This window comes from Pongo pygmaeus, chromosome Y (genome assembly GCF_028885625.2).
Source record: "Pongo pygmaeus isolate AG05252 chromosome Y, NHGRI_mPonPyg2-v2.0_pri, whole genome shotgun sequence".
In the NCBI taxonomy this organism is placed as follows: Eukaryota; Metazoa; Chordata; class Mammalia; order Primates; family Hominidae; genus Pongo; species Pongo pygmaeus.
In genome coordinates, this window is record NC_072397.2 from 30,535,771 (window position 1) to 30,558,740 (window position 22,970).

The 22,970-nt window shown below is 36.9% G+C and overlaps 1 pseudogene; it reads left to right on the forward strand.

Annotated features, from left to right (window-relative positions):
* Positions 1-4,555: 4,555 nt before the first annotated feature.
* Positions 4,556-5,054, forward strand: LOC129025726 (testis-specific XK-related protein, Y-linked 2-like; annotated as a pseudogene).
* Positions 5,055-22,970: the final 17,916 nt, after the last annotated feature.

The window sequence follows — 22,970 nt, forward strand, 5'->3', positions numbered from 1 at the left end:
TATAAACATTTTAACCCTGTTACTTTTTCCAATCAATGAATGTCGAAACATAGATATATTTTCATTTATTTATGTCATTTTAACATTTTATTAATGTTTCATAGTTTTCAGAATGCAGATGTTTTTTACCCCCTTGGTTAAATTTACTCCTTTTTATCCCCCATAGCTATTGTAAATGAGAATTTTTCTTAAGTTTTTCTTTATATATATTTTGCTATTAGTGTATGGAAATGCTATGGAATTGTATATGTTGATTTCGTAAACTGAAACATCACTGACTTTCAGAATTAGTTCTAACTACTTTTCAGTGGTATGTTTAAGGATTCCCATATTATGTCATTAGCATATTTGGTCAATTTTACTTCTGCCTTTCCAATTTGGGTGCCTTTTCTCACTTTCTCTTGACTAATTTACCTGGCTAATGACTTTCAGTTTTATGTTAATATAAGTAGTGAAAGTGAACATCCTGGTCTTCTTTCAGATCTTCACAGTAAAGCTTTCAACTTTTAACTCTCATTGAGTGTGATATTAGCTAAGGGCTCATTATATATAGTGTTATCTGGTTATTTGGGTCTATGTTATTTGTGGTGTTGAGTTACAGTTGTTCTATGCATGATTTATTAAGAGATTTTATAGTGACAAATGTTGAATTTTGTTAATTTTTTTCATATATTGAAATGACTGTGTAGATTTTGTTCTTTATTTTGTTGATGTAATCTATGACATTTAATAATTCTTGTATATTAAACCATTCTTGCATTCCTGTAATCTCACTTGATCATGGTGAATGATTTCCTAAATGTGCATTATAAGTTATTTTCCCAGTATTGTGTTGAGGATTTTTGCATTATGTTTATCAGTTATATTAGCCCATAGTTTTCTCTTTTTTCTTGTATCCTTGTCTGGTTTAGTAATCAGCCTAATGCCATCCCCATGGAATGAGTTGGAACAGTTCCCATATCTTCCTTTTTACTTTTATGTTTTTGTTTTGACTAGGTTAAAAAAAAAGTGGCAGTAGTTTCCTTTTTGTGGTAGGTAGAATGCAGCAGTGAATACATCAGGTCCTGGGCTTTTCCTTAATAGGTGACTTTTTAAAGCTGATTCTATTTCTTTCCATTAATTTGTTTCTTGGTGTCAGTTATGGTATCTCTTTTTTGGCTCTGATTTTCTTTATTAGGGGCTTTTTTACTTTTAAGTTTAGCTTTTTGTTTTTCTAATTCCTTGATTGAAATATCAAGTTGTGTATTTGATATCTTGTTTTAGATGAAGGCATTTATTGCCATAACTTCCCTCTTAAAACTGCTTTGATTGTATCCCACAGGTTTTGGGGTGTTGTGTTTCTATTTTTGACTCAAGAAACACGGTGTTTTCTCCTTATTGTCTTCATTGACTCATTGGTTGTTCAGGATTATGTTGTTTAATTTTGATATACTTATGACTTAGTGGTTTCAGAAAAGATACTTGATAAGACTTTGATCTTTTCAAATTTGTTAAGATGTAATTTTTTTTTTTGCCTAATGTATGACGTATCCTGGAAGATCTTCCATGTATGCAGTGGAGAAGAATGTTTATTTTATAGCTCTTGGATGGATAGTTCAGTAGCTGTTTTTAGCATTTGCCCTACAGGGCATTTTAATCCAATGCTTACTTATTGAATTCAGTCTGCATTATCTATTCTTTGCAGAAAGTAAGGTGCTGAAGTTTTCTATTATTATCTTGCACTTTTTGTCTGTCTTTGGATCTATTAACATTTGTATTATATATATGCATATATTACTTATATACTTGTATTCCTGATATAATATTTTCTTTTTTTTCTCCTGCTTAATTCTGTATCCTCTCTTTGTCTTTGATATTTGCTGGTTAGGTTATATTAAGTCATGCAGATATTTTTATTGAAATTGAATATGATTGGAAACCTTTGATATTCCTGTGGCAGAATATTTATATTTTTATTTAAGTTTGGAAAGGTTTCTCATTATTTCTCTAAACAAGCTTTCTACTCTTTTTTATACATTTTTTTTGAGATGGAGGTTTGCTCTTGTCTCTTAGGTTGGAGTGCGATGGTGTGATTGTGACTCACTGCAACTTCCAAGTCCTGGGTTCCAGAGATTCTCCTGAGTTGGAGTGATTCTCCAAACTCAGCCTTCTGAGTAGCTGGGATTACAGATGTCCAACAATATACCTGGCTAATTTTGGTATTTTAATAGAGAAACAGTTTCACCATGTAGCCAGGCTGCTCTCAGGCTCTTGACAACATCTGATCCTCCCGCCTTGGCCTCCCAAAGTGCTGGGAATACAGGCATGAGCCATCGTGCCCAGCTCTACCACACTCTTGAATGCCAGTGTCTGATACCTTTGCTGTTTTGATGTTATCCCATTAATCTCATGAATCTTATTTATATTTGCTCCTCTGACTGTATACTTTGAATTGACTTATGTTTGAGTTTTGCTGCTTGACCACTTCTGTTGTCATTGCTGTCAATTGCATTTTTTATTTTGTGGTGTTTTATTCTTCAAGATTTCTGTTTGTTTTTTCTCCCATTATTTTAATCTCTCAGGTAAGTTTATCTGATAAATTTCAGAATTCTTTGTGTTTTCCTGAAGTCTACTGCATTGTCATAAAATAACCATTTTGAGTTCCTTGTCAGGCAATGTGTCCATGCCCATCTCTTTTGGGTCAGTCACCACTGACACCTTATTTTGACCACTTGATGCCATCATCTTTCTCTCATCGATCCTAATCCTTGTGACTATGCATCAATGTCTGCACAGTGATGTAGGTGCCTAATTCAATGTAGATGGTTTGGCTTTGTTTGGAAGCTTTCTTCCATGGTAAGCCTGTCCAGAGATTCAGGGCAAGGAGAAGAAAGAAATTAAAGTCTTTAAGTCGAAGACAGCTTCAGCCCTGGTAGCACTAGGGGAAACACTAATGAGCAGACTTTCATGGTTGGAGTAATGTGACCAGCAAATCTGACTCAGGGCCAGATTGCACCCGTAGCACACAGTTCAGCAATGGGCGCACTCAAGGCCTGTAGCTTCCATGGTCTGCCCTGTGTCTTTTATTTGGTACCTGAGGTTACTGTAGTCAATCAACAGGAATATTGACTGGAACTGAAGTCCGTTCTGCTGAGATCATAGTTTCTGATCTGTTGCCTGGGTTGGTCTATAAGATTAACCCTGAGTATCAGCCTCCTAAAGTGCTGGGCTCAGGGGAAAGGGATATAAAAGTCCCAAGGCAAAAAAGTTATATGCCTACTTCCTTTGTCCAAGCAATCCTCCCACCTCTGCCTCCTGAATAGTTGAGATTACAGGCATGTGCCTCCATGCCTGGCTAACATTTTTTTGTGTGTTTTCTTGTTGCTGTTGTTGTTGTTGTTGATGTCATTGTTGTTTTGTTGGGCTCAAGTGATCTACTCACCTCAGCCTCCTAAAGTGCTAGGATTACAGTATGAGTCACTACACCCAGCTAAAATTACTTTCTAATATTTAATTTTTAGGTCATTTATTTTTATTCAGTCTTATTTCTCATAAATGCAGTTCAGACTGTTATTGCTTTAGAGTTTCTCTTTGGGTATTCCTGAAGGAATAAATGGACTCTTGATATTCATTTTCTAAATGGTGTTATAAAATGAGTAATTACTTTAGATGAGCGATGACTATTTGGCCTCTTTTTGTTTTCTGGCTTCATTTCGTTATGTATGAAGAGTGTTTTTTTTAATCCGCCTGTATATGTGAAATGAATTTTTACTCTTTCAACTGAATGTAGTACAGAATTGTTTAAACTGGTTATTCAACTACTTTATAATTTTGGTTTTCTTTCTTGTGCGTAGTAGTCTAATTATTTGGAGAACAATGTCAAAATTAAATTAATTTGCTTATGAAAAGTTTTTCTGATAAAATTACATAAATACACACAAACAAAAGCACGTACACATATACCACTTAATTTCTAAAACTTACAGTTTTTCTGCTTCTCTAGTACCTTGTATTCCATCACTCAGCAAAATCTGTTAAGTTCTACTTCCAGGATTTACTTTAACTCCACAGCTTATTTGCTATTTTCTGTTATCAACATAGTCTAAAACACAGTTTATATTACATTTGCCTCCTATTTTACACTGTAATTTCCTACTTTACACTCTAACTTTCTACAAAAAAGAAACTACATTTTCAAGATCTAATTCAGGTAATTTTATTTTTTCTTAATTGAGAATTCTTTGTATGTGCTGTTACACCTTATAGCATCAGATATGAATGTATCTATCCAATTTCATCTGTTCCAGTTATTTCCTTTGAGGGAATGTGTATTTAAGTTTATAAATATGAGTATATGTGTATTCTCTTATTATTTGTTTTTCCCAGAAGTAATATATATTTTGTATGCATAAATTTAATAAATCCCTGATAATTGAAAGTTAGCACTTTTTTTTTGTTTGTTTCTTTTAAGTAAATTATTTTCTGAAGGAGGTGGGTTGGAAGGCGTATATGTTAACATGGCAAGTTTAAAAGAGAAAGTGGCCATTACTAATAAAAATTATTCTCTAACATTTTCATGTTTACCATTAATAGCATTGCTGATTACATGTTCTCTCTTATCAGTTGTGTATGGGGCCATTCACTGCAACATACTAGCAATCCACACCTGCAATGACTTTGCTGCCATTAAGCTATGGGTAATAAAATTCATCTTTGTCATGATATGGCATTCCTTGGTGATTATCTCACGTGTAGTGACTCTGGAATTTTTCCCTGCATCTCTGAAAGTGAGGACCCTACCCTTTCTATTAATCATATATTTTGTATTAGTTTTGGCACCGTGGCTGCAGTTTTGGAAAAGTGGAGTTCATTTTCATAGCAACACAGAAAATAATTCCAGCATGGTGGGTACAGTATGGATCTTATTATCTTAATAATATCTTAATCATGCTACTATATGCTGCCATCAACTTCTCTGCTGGTCATCAGTGAAACTGCAGCTGTCAAATGAGAAAATAATTGACAAGAGACAGAGGTGGGCCATAGAATCCAACACTGCAGCTTTCCGGTTTTAGAAAATGTGATAATAATATTGGTATTTCAGTTCTTTGGAGGGAAAATTTTACTGAAGTCTTGCGACTCATTAATTGCCGTATAGCTCATCATAACCTACCTATTAGCCATTGACTTTATGCTCCTCTTCTGTCAGTGTCTGCATCCAAGGTGATCAGAGAAAGTATTGCCAGGACATACAGAAAATCATCCAGAAGCACTGTGATATTGTGTAAACATCTAGAGAAAACTCAATTAAAAGAATAAAAATAAGCAGCTGAGGAATTACTATCATTCATGGAGAAGGGTTGGATATTTTCGATAAAAAGTATGCAATATCCATATATACTTTCACAGAACAAAGAGTAAAGAGGCTGAATATGACTTTATAAAGATACTCATAAAAATATAAACAGCAAGTCTTGAAAGTAGTTTCTAATAAAATTGATTTTTCTCCTGTTACTATGCATTAGTAATTTTTATTTTCTTCAATATAATTGTACAACTTTTTAAACAAAACGAAATCAAAAATCCATCTGTGTCCAAAATCTGAGCAGAAAAAAAAAATAATAACTCATAATGCATTTTTCACCTAGTACATTTTTGGAACGTATGCCTTTAATTTAACAAGTGCTTGTAATCTAGCATGTACATTATCAGCGAATATTTTCTTTTCAGAAACAGTACTTCCTATAGTTTTCATTCTGTACTTAAGGAGAACCTGAAAGAGAAGTCTTATGAGCATGCTCCTATTTATATTAATTTAAGGTAACTAAAGTCTTTCTCATTAAACTGGCGAACAGAAAACAATTCATATTAATGCATCTTAAAGCACAAAACCTGTTCTATTAAAAAGAAATCATCAGGTTAATAATATAATATTAATATATTTACATTAAATTAATATTTACATTCCTACCAATAGTGCACAAGGATTCTCTGTGCTCTGCATTCTCAAAAACACTTGTCATTTTTCATCTTAACAGTAATGGCCATTCCAACATGTGTGAAAGGAGGTCTCGTTGATGGTTTTAATTTACATTTCCCTGATGGTGGTGGTGAGCATCTTTAAATATACAGTTGTTCAGAAATTAGCTGGGAGAAGTAGCACATACCTGTAATCCCAGCTACTAGGGAGGCTGAGGCAGAATTGCTGGAAACCAGTGGGTGGAGGATTCAGTGAGCTGAGATCATATCACTGTACTCCAGCCTGGATCACAGAGTGAGAATCCATCTCAAATCAATCAATTAATCAATATTAAATTTAGAGTTGTTGGCTAGTTGTATGTCTTCTTTTGAGAAATGTAAATTCAGGTCCTTTGAACATATTTCATAGGCTTAATTTTTGTTGTTGTTGTTGTTAAGTGGCTTGAGTTCCTTGTATGTATTTATTATTCACCGTTTATCATATATATGGTTTGCAGATATTTTCTCTAAGCGTTTCAGTTGTCTCTTCAATCTGTTATTTGTTTCCTTTTTCCCTTTGCAGTGCAGAAACATTTTAGTTTGATGTAATGTGATCCAATTGTTTTTTTGTTGTGCTTTTGTAGCCTGTGCTTTTGGGGTCATAGAATTGAGGTTTCAAAAATAAAGTTAAATTAAAAATAGAATTACCACATGATCCAGCTACTCTACTTCAAAATATGTGCTCAAAGCATATAAAATTAGTATATCAAAGAGATATCTGCAGTCCTATATTCATCTCAGCGTTATTCATAATAGCCAAGATACAGTAACAACCCAAGTGCTCATCAACAGATCAACAGATAAAGTGTGGTACATACATACAATGAGATATACTATACAGCCTTAAAAACAGGAGGAAGTCCTGTTATTTATTTGTGACCAAGTGAATGGAAATAGAAGATATTATGCTCAGTGTAATAAGAGAGGCACAGAAAGACAAGTATAGGGTGATCACAATTATATATAAACTCTAAAAAGTTGAACTCATTCAAACAGTGAATATGTCAGATGTGGTGGCTCATGCCTGTAACTCCAGCATTTTGGGAGGATGAGGTGGTTGGATCACTTGGGGTCAGAAGTTTTAGGACCCAGTGAGCCATACTTGTGCCACTGTACTCCAGCCTGGGCAATGCAGCAAGGCCCTGACACTTTAAAGAAACACAGAAGAAAAGAGTCAGAGATTGGAGTGGATGGTGGTGATAGGAGTGGATAGAGAAAGGGGAGATGTTCATCAAAGGGTAAAATATTTCAGTGAGAAAGGAAGGCATTCTGGAAATCCATTGCACTGAATGGTGACCACAGTTAATAAAAGTCAACTTCAAAATTGATTAATAAAAACAAAGGGCAGGCATGTTGGCTCATGTCTGAAATCCAAGCACTTTGAACGCCTATGGTGGGAAGATCATTAGAGGCCAGGAGTTTGAGACCATCCTGGCCAAAATGATGAAACACTGCCTCTACTGAACATACAAGAATTAGCCAGGTTTGGTGGCATGCGCATGTCATCCTAGCTACTCGAGTGGCTGAGCAAGAGAAAAACTTGAACTAGGGAGGCAGAGGTTGAATTCTATCTCAGATAAACAGATTGTTTAAAAAGTAGAATTTATATATTCCTACCACAAGAAAGTAATCATAACTATGTGAGATGATAGATATGGTAACTAGCCCAATTTAATTCTTTTGCAATATATACATACATTATAAAAATCAGTTTGTGTCCCATAAATATTTACATTTGTTAATTTAAAATAAAAATTTTGAAAGAACAAATTACAATTAAAATAAAATTGGCTTAATATACATAGAGAGCAATATATGCTAATGTTTTCTTCTGTTTTGACTATTTGGATTCTGTTATTTCTTGGGGAAACAATCATGATGGGAAGGGATGAAGAACGCTAAAGCTTAATGTTATATAATTTACATTATTTTGTTGTTGTTGTTTTCTCCATTATTTTTCTACCAACCACTGGAGACAACTTTCTTATTGACACTTTCTTTTGTGTTTCTTTTTCATGAGAAATCACCACCAAAAACAAAGCTCCTGTAGATGTGTGTATTATTTTTCTGCTCCTATCTATGACTCTCTTCACCTGTGCTTTGGATTTCAGAGCTTCTTAAAACACTGATTTACTTATTATTTGTTATCTCTCTGTACCATTACTTCTTCACTCTACCTACAGGATCATTTTCTTTACTTTTTATTTTATTTTAGTTTAATTTTTTTTGAGACGGAGTCTCTGGCACAATCTCAGCTCACTGCAACCATAGCCTTCCAGATGCAGGTGATTCTCCTGACTCAGCATCCTGAGTATCTGATGTTAGAGGCATGTACTACCAATGCTTGGCTAAATTTTGAATTTTTAATTGTGATGGGGTTTCACTCTGTTGCCAAGGCTGGTCTCGAACAAACCTCAAGTGACCCGCCACCTTAGCTTCCCAAAGTACTGGAAGTACAGGTGTGAGCCACCAAACCAGGCTTGATCATTTTCTTTACTAGATCAACATGCTGCTTGTCTTAGTCCTTGATATGGCACTGTCAACTCATTTGTTTATTTTCCATGATAGAAAGACTCATGGAAAGAGTTTGCCATGACAAGGTTTAATTTTATTTCTCTTAACCCTCCTTTCTTCGGGCATTTACCCTGTTTTTCAGAATCATATCTTATACTTGTCACTAAATCCCATATTTCACTTGTCTGTTGCGTATTACTCAAGCAGTCATGTGTATCTACACAACTGATTCACACCCTCATTCCTGAAATACTATTTTGCTTTGGATTATATGATTCAACTTTCCTCTGATTTCTCTATTTAATTTTAAGTGCCCTTTGTTTCATTTTATCTCACAGATGTCTGTTCGTGAGACCACTAATGTAACTACACAGAACACCTCTTCTTCCTTCCCTTTCTCATTTCCTTTTCCTTTCCTTTTTTCTTTTCTTTCCTTAAGAAAATGTTCACCCAGCCTGGAGAGCAGTAGTGAGACCTTGACTGACTACAGCCTCAAACTCCTGGGCTCAAGAAATCTTCCTGCATTAGTCTCCACAGTCGCTGAGACTACAGATGCACACCACCACACCCGGCTTTTTATTTATGTTGTTTTGAGACAAAAGCCTCTTCTGTTTTAAACCTGTAGTTCTAAGGAATTCAATCAGTGTTATGACCTCTGGATTCCTATATGTTGTGCTTTTCTTTTTTTACAAGCACCCCAAGATTAAGATAGCTAAATTGATAACTTCCTCTGAACTTCTTTACACTTTCTACATGCCTCTCTCTTCCATCATTATTTTGTCTAAAAATACATCATCTATATAACATAAAAACTGAGGTATTCCAAATATATTATTTTCCCTCATCTCTTTCATATTTTATCTACATTAACTTTTCTATTATCTACCACTTACAAATGTTGAGGTCATCATTCATCATTCCCTAAATGATAGTATCAACATCTTCATTTATTTCCTGCTTCTGTGTCACCCTATTCAACTGATTTTTCACTGAGGGTCTAGAATTATTCTTCTTTTTGATGAATAAAACACATCTCTTTTCTTTTTCTTTCTATTCTTCTTCCTTTCTGCTTCACTATTAACTGTTATTGTGTACAGCGAGGAGCTATTTCAATGTTATTTACTATTATATCCACCATTTTAAGCTAAAATTCTGAGATGTAATAACTTCTCTGTAAGTGTTTAATATTATAGTAAAAAATACAACTTTGTAATTTCAGTGTTAAATGTTTCAATACCACATCTATAGATTATTTATGAAACAAGATTTCAGTTGAGTTGCAGATAAGCTTATGTTAATTTTTTATTAACTCCTTCCATTTCTATCCATCCTAGCTATAAGACATTTAGAGGTGGGAACTTGGCATATTCTTCCCTGTACTTGAGAGCCTGTTGAAGCTACATGAATAGAGAAATGTACACTGACCATTTAATTCATCTAACACATATAAATATTTTATATTTAAATTTATTGAAATGTTTTTATTACTTAAATTTATTATGACAGTTATTATTTGGACTTTTTATTATTTAAAACTCAAACAATGCAGGAAACAAACATGTGGGGAAATCTCAAGTAATTCATTATTTATTGTCCTTTTTATCACAGAAGACACAAGCCATCTCCTTACTGGTTAGGGCCATATTATCCAGAACCATCATAACATTTCACTTTTCATTTCCCAGTGAAATCTGAGGAGTGTGCTTTGAACTCTGTAGCGAAATGCCTACAACTACCCAGTGTAACTCTGTCTTCTTAGGAGGGTATAATTCTGCAAGATGAATATGATAATGTCCTAAAATATCACCTTTACATTTAATTATATAAAATACCACTAATGCAATAATAATAAATGAGCTGTACATTACATAGTCTAATTATTGAGTCAATTTTTACACTCAAATAGTTGAGTTAGAGACTGTGAGATTAAACTGGCCCAAGATGGAACTTAATTTTTTGTAACAACTACCATACTGTGGTGAAATGAATTAACTGAACTCTTAATAATTTGGAAAATAATAAATTTATATCTATTAAAATTACTAACAAAAACGTATATTTCTTAACTATTTCATATTATATGAAAGACAGAATAGCTGTCATGATAATGATGGAAGCAGCCTGAAATAAAATCTAACAGAACAGTCTGGACATGATGGCTCATGCTTGTAATCCCAGCACTTTAGGAGGCTGAGGCAGGTGGATGACTTCAGGTCAAGAATTTGAGACTAGCCTGGCCAAAATGGTGAAACCCCCTCTCTACTAAAAATTAGAACATTAGCCAGGCACAGGGGTGCATGTCTGTAATCCCAGCTACTCAGGAAGCTGAGACAAGAGAATCCCTTGAACCTGGAAGGCAGAGGCTGCTGGGAACCGAGATTGGACCACTGCACTCTAGCCTGTATGAGAGAGTGAGACTCCATCTCAAAAAAACCTCTCTGAACATTAAAAAGAAAGGTAAATTTAATCAAGTTTCTATTTTATGCTGTCATTAGAGTTCATTGGGTTAAAAGTGAAGAGATATAAGGAAGAGAAGAAGACCTCAGACTTGATTTTTGGAGCTCTGGAATCTAATAACATAACTCAGGGGATCGTTTAATGAAGAAAGACCTGACCTCTGAGTTTGGGCAAGACAGTATGTGGCATTTTAACTTCCCATCATCACCTACTCCATGGCTTCATGGCAACTGTGAAGAAGATTAAATTCTAGATATAGCTTTTTGATGCATATGGGGAAAATAGAGAGCTTATCTCAAAGAATTGTGGTTGTGTGATTTAAAATGTCTCAGGTTCCCTTGGAGATTATTAGCTCATAGGCTTTTCTTTAGCCCACCTCAGAGCTTTCTTGTGGGCAGAAGGTGACTCCCAGGAGGCATTTATGGAAAGGAAATATACTGGTCAGAGCCACTTGTAGCAAGGAAAAAGAGTCAGGTCAAGCAGTACACAAACAAAATGCCAGCAAGGAAGAGTCTGGGAATAAAATTGATGTGGAAAATCAGCTTCAAAAAACTCTCACAGTTTGTTGTTGTTTGTTTTGGATTAGGTTTTAAATAGGGACAGAACTTGCCCTGTGGCCCACGTTGGAGTCCTGTGGCATGATCATGATCCACTGCAGCCTCAACTTCTTTGGGTTCAAATGATCTTCCCACGTTAGCCTCCTGAGCATCTCACCTCTCTGGACTCCACCTATCCTCCCCCCTCAGCATCTCAGATTATGGGCCACCAGAAACAGCTTATTTTTGTATTTTTTTAAACAGAAGAGATCTTACCATGTTGTCAAGGCTGGTCTCGTACTTCTGGCTCAAGTGATTTGTTCTCCTAAGCCTTCCAAATTGGTGGGATTACATATATGAACCACGACACTCAGACTCCTACTGGTATATTTAGAAGGATGTAAGCATGCCCATTTTTGGATGCATGCATGGAGAAGACCCCAAAGCTTTTCACTTTTCCCTGACTTTGGGCTAAACACTAGAGTTCCTCAAAGAGTCCATATACAAAGTCTGGGCAGTTTTTCTTTTCTTTCTTTTCCTTTTTTCTCTTGGATTGTTTTTTAAAAATATGTCGAGAACAGTAGATGATCAAAAGGGTGACAGAACACAGGTTAAGTGGATATACAACACAAATAACACAGACCACAAAAATAGCTCTGGAGGGTTGCTAAACAAGTAAATAACCCACAAACTAAGGAATAGTGGAGGTTAAGAATTTGTTATCCAAATACGCTCAATAATATCCAATATTTCAATTTACTTCATTTTACTATTCTCAGAGACCTAAGGGAACCCAGGAGAACAGTGATTCAAAATTGAAAATACCAATAAAGACATACAAATTATTTAAAAAATGAAATCAATAATCTTGAAGTTACTTGGAAGCTGTGTGATTGAAAGTCAGTCACTCAGTCACCTGATCCCGGCCTTTTCCTCTACATGTGGGACTACTCATACCTTGCAGCGTTGCTGTGAGTTCACCTGAGCAAGACACCTGCACATGGTGGTGCTCAGAAAATGTTAATTTTCCTTTATTGAAATGGAACAACCCATGGGTATTATGTGCTGAGGTCTGGATTACAATTGAGCAAGATACAGAAGAACCCTGAGGAAATGTTCTTGAGCAAGATACAGATCTGAGCAAGATACCCTGAGCAAGATGCAGAACAACCCTGAGGAGGCATCACTGATCACTGGGAGTCTGGAAAGGCAGCAGAGAAAAAGTGACCTGGAGCTGGAAATGGCCAATGGGTCTGTTACAGGAAGTTAAACATGCATGGGTGGGGCAGAAGAGGGTTCTCGCCATCCACCTGCCAGGAATGTCAGGCCATTGGGTAATGGTTGGACAGTTATCACATTGCTTCTCTAAAAATGATAATTTGGCAGGGGAGCAAGGGATAGACAAGTTCCTACTGATACACAGCTGGTAATATTAAAGTGTTAATTAAACTCACACTCCAGGGAGGAGGAACAAGGGCTTCCAATAAAATTTCAGATACTGGGTGAGTGAACTGAGGCATGCACATTAAGAGACACAATGGCACAGCATGACTTTCTGGGATCACTCCACCAAAGAAAGGAAGGAAGCTTCAGATGGGCATGCATATACATGCTCAAACACACTGCCTATGTTCACTTCCCAAGGGTAAGGAGGGCACTGTGCCTGTTGGCAGCCGATGCTTAGGAAAGAATCATGGAAAAAGGGGCACCAGATGCTCAAGTTAGGCCAGCCTATAAAGTCCCAGAATGAAGGGAAATGGCCACACTTCTTCTTCAAGTCACCCATTTGTATCGCTTCCCAGTGCACTTTTCATTCTTTCCTGCTCTAAAGCTTTTTAGTAAATGTCCACTCCTGCTGTGAAACTTGCCTCAGGTTTTTTTTTTTTTCCTTCTTTATGCCCATCAGTTGAATTCTTTCACCTGAGGAGGCAAGAACAGACATTGCTAAAGACGCAGATGGATTTGCTGCCAGTAAATCAGATATTTTCCACCAGTAACAGATCTAGGAGCTTGTGGACATGGTGGCTGAAGTATGTGTCCAGAATGTTTCTGCCCAGGCCCCAAGCAGTCCTGGACTGTGAAGGGACTTGAACCCCGGGCTAAGGGGTCACCATGGAAAGAGACTTCAGCCCGCTGATGGAATACTGGAGATAGGATTGTTTTTTTATTGAGGTATAATTCCCATAATAATGTTAACTGTTTTTTAATGTATAATTCAGTGACACAGGAATGTGCATGTTCTACCACTTCTTAATTCCAAATTATTTTCATCATCCCAAAAGGAAATCCCCTACCTATTAAGGAGCTACTTCCAATCTGTCCTCTTTCTGTCCTCTTTCTGACTCCTGACAATTAGCAATCTGCTTTCTTTCTCTATTATTTGTTGATGGACATTTGTTTTTTTTCCATGTTTTAGTTATTGTGAATAATTCTGCTATCAATATATGTGCACACTTTTTTTAATACCTGCTTTACGTTGTTTTGTGAATGTACCTGGGAGTGGATTTGCTGGTTTCTATGATAATTCTATGTTTAACTTTTTGCAGAAATACCAAACTATTTTCCAAGGCAGAGGAACGATTTTACCTTTGTGTTTCTCCATTTCCATGTCAACACTTTTTAGTTTATGGTTTTTAAATAGTAATAATTATAATGAGTGTGAAGTGCTATCTTATTGTGGCTTTGATTTGCATTTCCCTGAGGTGAGTGATGTTGAGCTAATTTTTATGTGTTTTTTTGTGTATCTTTGGAGAAAAGTATTTTCAATTTCTCTATTTATTTTTTTAATTGAATTGTTTGTCTTTTTGTTCTTGAGTTGTAAGAATTCTTTCTATATCCTGGATAGTAGACCTTATTCTTATATATGGCTTGCAAATATTTTGTCCTATGCTGTTGGTTTTCTATTGACTAACCTGATAGTGTCTTTTGAAGCATGAAATATTTTAGTTTTAATGAAGTTTAATTTATCTATTTTTTCTTTTGTTTTCTGTGCATTCTCTGTCATACCCAGGAAACCATTGTCAAATTCAATGCCAATAAGCACATAAAAATATGTTCCACACCATCAGCCATTAGGTAAACAAATATCTAAACCACAATGAGATTACCACTTTATACCCACTAGAATGCCTTTTTTTTTTTTTTTTTTTTGGAAAAAAGGAGAGTTAGAGAGTATGTGGAGCAAATGGAACCCTTGTGCATTGCTGGTGAGAATGTGAAATGGTGGTGGTGGTTGCACAATAACACAAACATACTTAATGCCACTTACCTATACACCTACAAATGTTTAGATTGGTGAATTTTATTTTATGATTCTTTACCCCATACAAGAAAGGCTTCCTAAGAATTGGTCCTGAAATAGTTCAATGTGTAGTGAAAGAAGAGCATTCTCTTCTAGAGTGAGTTGCAGTCTTTTTTTTTTTTTTTTGAGACAGAGTCTCACTCTGTCACCCAGCCAGGAGTGCAGTGGCGCAGTCTCCGCTCACTGCAAATTCCACCTCATGGGTTCATGCCATTCTCCTGCCTCAGCCTCCTGAGTAACTGGAACTACAGTCACCCACCACCATGCCTGGCTTAACTTTTTGTATTTTTTAGTAGAGATGGGGCTCCATCATGTTAACCAGGATGGTGTCTATCTCCTAACCTCATGATCCACACACCTCAGTCTCCCAAAGTGCTGGGATTACAGACATGATCCACCACGCCTGGCAGAGTAGGAGCCTTTTTATTCATGCTGGTACTACACACTACTGGCTCTTCCAAACACATAGCACAATCTCACCAACCAGAGGGAGGCTAATTCTAACTGGCCCATTTGTACCTCTTTCCAACAACCTATTCCCCTTTTCAACTCATGCCCTGCCCCCTACAAACCACTGTACATCACAGGTCTGTTTACCTTCTCTGTAGACTTTTCTATAATGTCATAGAAATGCAATCATACAGTACATGACATCTTCAGACTGGCGCTTTTTGTTATTATTGTTTTCTCATTATTCCACAATTGCTTCCAAAAGAAGCATGCATGTGTTTTGCCACAGAAAATTGATTGTACTCTGAGCCCTACTTAGTAAAAATTTTTAAAAAAATATATGCTAGTACATATTGTGGCATTTATCCTGTTTTTTAATTCATGATTTCTACAATGAGTTAGTAAGCTGTAGCTAATAAGACAATGTGCTGAATTAGTGTGATACTTCGCTATGTAGAGATCTCATTCAACAAAGTGACTCCTTTACAGGTGTCTGCAGGGGTCTGTCCCACAGACCCTGACTCAATAATGGGGGAATAAAGTACTCTGAAACACAGATACTCTGCTTTGCCAGTCCAGCTGAGCATCTGGGCTGCTTACAGACTCCAGGCAGAGTGTTGTAAACAGTTTTGACTGTGGCCCTGACCAGCTAGTGAGACTTGCATTTATTCAGTAACGACTAATTGACAAAAGCTTGAGTCTACACCACTAAAGGGTAATTGTCAGTGTGGACTTCTGATTAGAAAGCAACTAAGCACCCATGGAAAGTCAAAGGATAGTCTTAGGACCTCATGACTAAGCAAGCTAGTTGCATAAACACCCCACATTCCTTTGTTTCTACTCTAATATATTTAACTAAAGGGAAAAGGCTGCCTTCATCCAAGTTTATCACTGGAGCTGATGCCAATCCCTCAGTCAGGTTTGCATCCAGTAATTTTCCCCACCATCCTAACTGAACACCCACAGATGTCAAAGCAGCAACATGAATTTCTACAGTACAAATTAGTTTCTTTGGGAACTGAAAAAAAACATTGATTTCAATTTCAGTACATACTTTGCAATGCTAAATACTTGATACAGAATAGAACTCTCAGGTTTTCCTTCTCAAATCTGCTTTTTCAAAGTGAGCCAAAGTGTGAAATCACATGTTTTTGGTCTATTAGTTTTTCCTTCACCTTTCACAACATGGCACTGATTTTGATTGACATTTGAAGACAGAGACTAATTTATTAAAATAATTCTCCCTGTTCTTTTCCTTTTTGCTTTTAAAAAATACAAGTGAAACTTCTGGTAATTTCAAGAGTGCACACTTTAAATAAGAATAAAAGCCAGTGGGCATCTGCCAAGATGGTTGAAAAGGAACAGTTCTTGTTGGCAGCTCCCAGAGAGACCAACAAAAGACCAGTAATTTCTGCATTTCCACCTAAGGTACCCAGTTCATCTCACTGGGACTGGTTAGACATTGAGTGCAGCCCACAAATGGCAGCAGATACACGGTGAGTGTTGCCTCACCAAGGAAGTGTGAGGGGCTGGGGATTTCCTCCCCAGCCAAGGAAAGCCATCAGGGGCTGTGCTATCAAGCCCACATTCTGCACATTTCTCACAGGTTTTGCAACTGACAGACCAGGAGATTCCCTAGTGTGCCTATGCAACCACAGGCTTAGGTTTCAAGCACAAAATTGGGTGCCTGTTTGGGCAGAGGCTGAGATAGCTGCAAAAAAAAAAAATTTGTACTGCAGTGGCACCTGGAACCCCAGTGACAAAGAACCATTCACACCCCTGCAAAGGGGGCTAAAGCCAGGTAACCAAGTGGTCTCACTCATCAGGTCCCACTCCCATGCAGCACGACAAGCAGAGATCCACTGGCTTCAAATTCTCACTATCCACCTAGAAGTCTGAAGTCAACCTGGAATGATCAAGCTTGGTGGCGAGGCGATTGATCACCATTACTGAGACTTGAGTATAAGGATTTCCCCTCACAGTGTTAAGAAAGCTGCCAGGAAGTTTGGCCTACATGGAACTCACAGAAGCAAGCAAAGCAGATGTGGCCAGATTGGCTCTCTAGATTCCTCCTCACTAAGAAGGGCATCTCTGAAAGAAAGGCAGCAGCTCCATTCAGGGGCTTATATGTAAAACTCCCATCTCCCTGGGACAGAACCTGTGAGAAAGGGGATGGCTGTGAGTGCAACTTCAGCAGACTTAAACATTCTTGCCTGCCTGCTCTGAAGAGAGCAGGGTATCTCCCAGAAGCGTGCTCAAGCTCTGCTCAGGGACAGACTGCCTTTTCAAATGTGCCCCTGACTCATGTGCCTCCTGACTAGGAGACACCTCCCAGCAGGGCTCAACAGATACTTCTACAGGAGAGCTCTGGCTGGCACCAGTCAGGTACAATTCGGGAACAAATCTTCCAATTATTGTTGTTCTGCAACTTCAGATGATGACACCCAGGCAAACAGCATCTAAAGTATATCGCCCGCAAACTCTAGCAGACTTGCAGAAGAGATGCCTGACTGTTAGAAGAAAAAGTAACAAACAGAAATCAGTCACATCAACATCAACAAAAAGTACATACACACAAAAACCCAATCCAAAGACCATCAGCATCAAAGATCCCAGGTAGATAAATCCGCAAAAAATGAGGAATATCCAGCACAAAAGTGCTAAAAATTCAAAAATACTAGAATGCCTCTTCTCCCCCAAATGATTCCAAGCACTCTGCAGCAAGCGCACAAAAGTGGATGGAGAATGAGGTTGATGAATTGACAGAAGTAAAGTTGAGAAGGTCGGTAATAACAAAATTCTCTGAGCTAAAGGAGTATGTTCTAACCCAATTCAAGGAAGCTAAGAACCTTGATAAGTCGTTACAGGAACTGCTAACAAAAATAACCAGTTTAGAGGAGAACATGTATGACCTCATGGAGATGAAAAACAGTGCAAGAAACATTGTGAAGCAAAAACAGGTATCAGTAGCTGAATCGATGAAGATGAAGAAAGGATATTAGAGAAGGAAGATCAACTTAATGAAATAAAGTGTGAAGACAAGATTAGAGAAAAATGAATAAAAAGGAACAAACTAGCCTCCAAGAAATATGGGACCATGTCAAAAGGCCAAACCTACAATTGATTGGTGTACCTGTAAGTGATGGGGAAAATGGAACCAAGTTTGAAAACACACTTCAAAGCATTATCCAGTAGAACTTCCGCAACCCAGCAAGACAGGCCAACATTCAATTTCAGGAAATACAGATAACACCACTAAGACACTCCTCGAGAAGAGCAACATCAAGACCTATATCTGTCAGATTCTCCAAGGTTGAACAAAAAGAAAAAACTTTAAGGACAGCCAGAGAGAAAGGTCAGGGTTACCTACAAAAGGAAGCCCATCAGAATAACAGTGGCTCTCCCTGCAGAAACCTTACAAGCCAGAAGAGAGTAGGGGCCAATATTCATCATCCTTAAAGAAAAAAAAAATTCAACCTAGCATTTTATATTCAGGCAAACAAATCTTCATAAGTAAAAGAAAAATATAATTGTTACAGACAATCAAATGTAGATGGTTTTCGTCACCACCATGCCTGCCTTAGAAGAGCTCCTGAAGAAAACACTAAATATGGAAAGAAAAAACCTGTACTCACCACTGAAAAAAATATCAAAATATAAAGACCAACAACACTATGAAAAAAGTGGATCAACTAGTATGCAAAATGACCAGCTAGCATTGCTATGCCAGGATCAAATTGACACATAACAATATTAACCTTCAATGTAAATGAACTAAGTTTGCCAATTAAAGTACACAGACTGGCAAATTGGATGAAGAGTAAAGACACTTTGTTATGCTATATTCAGGAAACCCATCTCATGAGTGAAGACACATATAGGCTCAAACTAAAAGGATGAAGGAATATTTTCCAAGCAAATGGAAAGTAAAAAAAAAAAAAAAAAAAAAAGCAGGGATTGTAATTCTAGTCTCTCCTAAGACAAACTGTAAACCAACATAGATCAAAAAAGACAAAGAAAGTAGTTGCATAATGGTAAACAGATAATGATCCTAAATATATATGAACCTAGTACAGGAGCACCCAGATTTATAAAGCAAGTTCTTAGAGACTTACACAGCCTAGACTCCCACACAATAATAGTGGGAGATTTTAACACCCCACTATCAATATTACACAGATAAATGAGACAGAATATTAACACGAATACTCTGGACTTGAACTCAGCTCTTGATCAAGCAGAGCTAATAGATATCTACAGAACTCTCCACCCCAAATCAACATAATACACATTATTCTCAGCACCATATAGCACTTATTCTAAAATAGAGAACATAATTGGAGGTAAAACACTTCTCATCAAATGCAAAAGAACAGAAATCAAAACAAACCATCTCTCAAACCAGGGTGGAATAAAATTAGAGCTCAGGATTGAGAAACTCATTCAGAACTGCACAACTACATGGAAACTGTAAAACCTGCTCTTGAATGACCACTGGGTAAATAACAACATTAAGAAAGAAAGAAAGAAGTTGCTTGAAACCAATGAGAACAAAGACACAACCTACCAGAATCTCCGGGACACAGCTAAAGCAGTGTTAAGAGGGAAATTAATAGCACTAAATGCCCACGTCAGAAAGTGGGACAGATTTAAATCAACACCCTAAAATCAGAATGAAAAGAACTAGAGGGATGGGCATGGTAGCTCATGCCTATTATTTCAGCACTTGGGAAGTTGAGCCAGGCAGGTAGCCTGAGTTCATGACTCCAAGACCAGCCTAGCCAACCAACATGACGAATCTCCATCTCTACAGAAAATACAAAAAAGTAGCCTGTCAAAATGGCACACAATTTTAATCCCAGATACTCGGGAGGGTGAAGTGGGATAATCTCTTGAACCCAAAAGATAAAAGTCACAGTAAGCTGAGGTGGCACCACTCTACTCCAGCGTGGGTGACACGATGAGACACCTTAAAAAAAAAGAAAGAAAGGAAAAGAATTAGAGAAGCAAGTACAAACAAATTCAAAACCTGACACAAAAAAGAAATAACTGAGTTCAGAGCGTAACTGAAGGTGATAGAAACAGGAAAATCCTTCCAAAAATCCATGAATCCAAGAGCATTTTTGTTGTTGCTGTAAAGATTAACAAAATAGATAGACTGCTAGCCAGACTAATAAAGAAAAAAGAGAGAAGAATCAATTAGACACAGTAAAAAAATGACCATGGGGATGTAACCACTGATCTCTAGACACACAAACTACCATAAGAGAATACTGTAAACACCTCAAATAAACTAAAAAATCTAGAAGAAATAAATTAATTCCTGGACACATACACCTTTCGAAGACTAAATCAGAAAAAAAGTAGAATCCCTGAAGAGACTAACACATTCCAAAATTGAGGCAGTAATTAATAGCCTACCAAACAAAAAATCATCAGACCAGAGAGATTCACAGCTGGCTTCGACCAGACATACAAAGAAAAGCTGGTGCCATTTCCTTCTGAAACTATTCCAAACAGTAGAAAAAGAGGGACTCCTCCTGAACTCATTTTATGAGGCCAGCATCATCCTACTACCAAAGCCTGTCAGAGATGCAACAAAAAAAGGAAATTTCAGACCCATATCCCTGATGAACATTGAAGTGAATATCCACTATAAAATACTGGCAAACTGAATCCAGCAACACATCAAAAAGCTTATCCATCAAAATAAAGTCAGCTCCATCCTTAGATGGCTAGTCTGGTTTCAACATATGCAAATCAATAAACATAATCCAGCACATAAAGAGAACTGATGACAAAAAACACATAATTATCTCTATAGATGCAGAAAAGGCCTTTGATAAAATTCAACATCACTTTTTGCTAAAAACACTCAATAAACTGGGTATTGATGGAATGTATCAGAAACTAATGAGAGCTGATTGTGACAAACCCATAGGCAATATTATACCGAATGGGCAAAACCTGGAAACATTCCCTTTGAAAACATAAAACAAAGGCACCAGACAAGCATGGCCTTTCTCACCACTCCTATTAAACATAATATTGAAGGTTCTGGCCAGGACAATCAGGCAAGAGAAAGAAATAAAGGGTATTCAAATAAAAATAAAAGAAATCAAATTATCCCTGTTTGCAGATGACACAGCTGTATATTTATAATATCCCGTTTTCTCAGCTCCAATACTCCTTAACTTGTCTATTGTATAAGTTTCTTAAGCTTGTAAAGAACACCAGCAATGTCAGGCTAAAAAATCAATGTGCAAAAATCACAAGCATTTCTATAAACCAATAATAGACACACGAGAGCCAAATCATGAGCAAACTCAAATTCACAATTGCTCCAAATAAAATAAAATTACTAGAAACGCAACTTACAAAGCATGGGAAGGACTTCTTTATGGAGAGCTACAAACCGCTGCTCAAGGAAATAACAGAGGACACAAAAATATGGAAAAAAATTTATGTTCATGGACAAGAAGAATCAATATCGTGAAAATGACCATACTGCTTAAAGTAATTCACACATCTACAATGATCTGATCTTCGACAGGCCTAAAAAAAGCAAGCAATGGGGGAAGGATTCCCTGGTACTGGGAAAACTGGATAGCTATATGCAGAAAGCTGAAACTGGATCCCTTTCCTATACCTCATACAAAAATTAATGCAAGATGAATCACCACCAATCCCACAGAAATACAAACTACCATCAGAGAATACTACAAACACCTCTAAGCAAATAAACTAGAAAATCTAGAAGAAATGGGTAAATTCCTTGACACATACACTCTCCCAAGACTAAACCAGGAAGAAGTTGAATCTCTGAATAGACCAATAACAGGATCTGAAATTGTGGCAATAATCAATAGCTTACCAACCAAAAAGAGTCCAGGACCAGAAGGATTCACAGCTGAATACTACCAGAGGTACAAGGAGGAAATGGTACCATTCCTTCTGAAACTATTCCAATCAATAGAAAAAGAGGGAATCCTCCCTAACTCATTTTATGAGGCCAGCATCATCCTGATACCAAAGCCGGGCAAAGACACAATCGGAAAAGAGAATTTTAGACCATTATCCTTGATGAATATTGATGCGAAAATCCTCAATAAAATATTAGCAAACTGAATCCAGCAGCACATCAAAAAGCTTATCCACCATGATCAAGTGGGCTTCATCCCTGGGATGCAAGGCTGGTTCAATATACACAAATCAATAAATGTAATCCAGCATATACACAGAACCAAAGACAAAAACCATATGATTATCTCAATAGATGCAGAAAAGCCCTTTGACAAAATTCAACAACACTTCATGCTAAAAACTCTCAATAAATTAGGTATTGATGGGACATATCTCAAAATGATAAGAGCTATCTATGACAAACCCACAGCTAATATCATACTGAATGGGCAAAAACTGGAAGCATTCCCTTTGAAAACTGGCATGAGACAGGGATGCCCTCTCTCACCACTCCTATTCAACATAGTGTTGGAAGTTGTGGCCATGGCAATTAGGCAGAAGAAGGAAATAAATTGTATTCAATTAGGAAAAGAGGAAGTCAAATTGTCCCTGTTTGCAGACGACATGATTGTATATCTAGAAAACCCCATTGTCTCAGCCTAAAATCTCCTTAAGCTGATAAGCAACTTCAGCAAAGTCTCAGGATACAAAATCAATGTACAAAAATCACAAGCATTCTTGTACACCAATAA